Here is a 3,013-nt window from a genome sequence, read left to right on the forward strand (position 1 = left end):
ATACAAATTCAGGGTTAAACCAATGTTTAGAGAGTATTTGCTTGGATGGCCTTGCATTAGCCCTTACAGGCGTGTTCACTGGTGAGATTATGAATACTTTTGCAAGAAGAAAGGAAATGATGAAGTAAATCAGATAATGAAAACAGATGGCTTAGTCTTCCTTACAGATCCTTCAGGGTGTAGAACACTGTAAGTAGGAGTGCCAAGGTAATACTTCTACTAAGATGGAGATAACTTTAGAAACAACTTTGGATGCTTTTCTCTTCTTGGTGATCTGATTCTTCTCCTTGTGTACTTCCTAGTATTTTTAGCCCTAATGAAGAATATGTATGTGTGTATGACTGATCCGTGAGTAGGAAGAGATTATGGTGTAAGAAAGTTACATCATTCAGGAAGAGAATGTAGAAACCTTTCTTGGGAAAAATAGAAAGGTGGAGAGAATTCATATAGCTGATACTATAGTGCTGTACTTCGTGTCACATTTGGGAGTATGGGGAGAGATTACTACAATATGTGCAGTAGGGCTACCCCAGTAGTTGAAGAGTAAAAATAGTTTGTTCAGGCAAGAGGTCTTCCATGCCCATTCATTATAAGCTTCCTTGTGACCTAGGAGGGCTTGAGAAATTTTCAGTGGGGTAGGAAAAGAAGTTGAATTTGGAAATTGCAGAGCTATTATAGGGCTTCTGTAGATAAAAGCAATGTGACCTCAGAGCAGAGACAAAGGCGCGGTGCCTAGGCAAGAACCAAATAGATGAGGTAGCCAAATCCATGGTATTCTGAGACAGGAAGAGGTCACTATGCCCTGAACTCACTGAAAGAGCAGAACAGTAGAGGTATTAGCTATTGGGTTCAGGAGTAGGTACCAGCAGGATGCCAGTGATCAGAAAAGAAAAGGATACTGTATTGAAAGGGTAAGCAGGGACCCTGAGCACAGGATGGTATTCTGCACATAGATCCAAGGGCCATACCCCCCTCTGCCATGATTAGGTACAACTATTCCCATTTAATCAGATGCCATTCTGAATTAGAACCTAATTTAAGGCTTAATTACTTTAAGGAAATGGTTGCGTCTTAAAAGTAAGTATGCCATACATTATTTTAAGTAAGGACTTGGTAATCTATTTTAGTTTTACTTGATTAAGAGCTAAACAAATGTGACATTTTAAGTTCCAATCCAAGAAGCTTTGTTTTATAACCTTCGTATTAAAAAAAAGTTCAATTTAAATTCACACTGTTCACTAGAGAAAGCTAAGAAGTGATCTTCTCCTAGTATGATGGTGGCTATATTGTTATGATCATGCCTACTGTGCATGGTAAAGACAAGTTATCCTTGTGAAATAAGATATATAATACTGAGAGATATAAAATTTTTCTTAACAAGTTTCTTAACAAGTTTCTCAAACTTGTTAACAACTGGATTCTGGACAATGCTGCTGGCTTTATTTTCTTTCTCAGCACGTTGACTTGGATAATTTTTACATTAGGAAGGGTTTTAAATATTTTACAATATTTTTAAGGGGAAATTTATTGCTTGTAATTTGTATGTTTCTGTGTGTAGGACTTTAATTTTTACAAGGGTATGGATGGTCCTAATGATACATGAGAATTGTGGATAAATGATTATCTTTCAGGGATTTTGTAAGGCTTCCTCTGAGCACACTGGAAAAACTCATTTGCTAAATGGATCCTCACTGTCCTAGGGGATGTTTACTCTGCTTTTTCATGGAAGTTCAGCCTGCTTACTTCCAGGGTTAACCTGATTTTTGATCATCTCTCCTAATCTTTCTTGTCATAGTGTAAAAACGTTCGTTAGAATTCTGTGAAAAGATCAAACTATTTTCAGGTTATTTATATTTTAGTATGTTATTTTCAAAGCTGATCTTTTAAGAGTCCTTTTTCTTTCTTTCTTTCCTTTTTTTAAGAGTCCTTTTTCTTATCGGTGAAAATAGGAGTTACTCATGGAAAAATAATTTAAAAAATGAGTGAAGCAGTTCTGGCCACGTTCATCTCTATTGTTCATGATTAATATTTTTCTTTAAAAAAACTGAAATGTAAAAAAAAAACCACTCAAAGAAATTGGGGGCGTTCTCTGTATTTACTTAGCTAGTATATTTGTAGAGAGAGTATGCTGTACACTGCCTTTGTTCCAACTCTTTTCCTGAGAGAAATAGTAAGGACATCTAATATAAATCAAATGATACGGAATTTAAAAGGCGATTGCTGAGATTTTGTTTTCTTTCAACAATGAATGAATATGCTTCTCCATGGAGGTGTCTCTGCCAATCATAATAGAAAATTTCTTGCAAATATGCAAAAGCTGTCTGTGCTGCATGTTATAAACATGTTGTAAATTATGCCAACTGCGTTTCTAGGCATCAACACCAGAAGGCACTAAAGCACTGCAGTTCATGTCTGCCTGCCAGTGGAGGTGGGGTAGTGTTCACAGCCCTGCTCTGCGCATAATGCTACACTGAGGGATTGATGCTCAGGGGTACATTGTAATGACATTTGATTTTAGGTAATGAAACACAGGGTATTTTCTTTCTGTGCATGAAAGGGGATGTCACAAGTGAGCTCAAGAATGTAGTTCATTCCCTTTTGCCTCTTTGAATTAGAATGGCAAAAATTCGTCTTTGGGTGTCTGAGTGGGAAGGAATGAAATAACTGGCTGTATCTGTTTAATTACTGGCCATAAACATCAGGAAAATGACAGGAAGAAAAGATCATCAGGTGGAAGCTCAGGGATAATTTAGGGAAACAATGGGTGAGGAAAATCATTTTTTACCACTCCCATCCAAATGTAAGAACTCTTTCTTATTTTTTCTGATGTTATTTTTTTTCCCTTTCAAAGTGATAAAATGGTGATTTGGAGATTGCATATTAGTATAAATAAAAGTTAAGAAAAGCAGATACTTTTATTTCATGCTGCTTCTTGAGTTAAAATAGAAAGAGAGAGGGTTTGTTGCTGTGGTATGGATGAAAAATGTGTGATGGGGAGCAATCCTAAAATTAG

This window comes from Canis lupus, chromosome 1, assembly GCF_003254725.2.
Source record: "Canis lupus dingo isolate Sandy chromosome 1, ASM325472v2, whole genome shotgun sequence".
Classification (NCBI taxonomy): domain Eukaryota; kingdom Metazoa; phylum Chordata; class Mammalia; order Carnivora; family Canidae; genus Canis; species Canis lupus.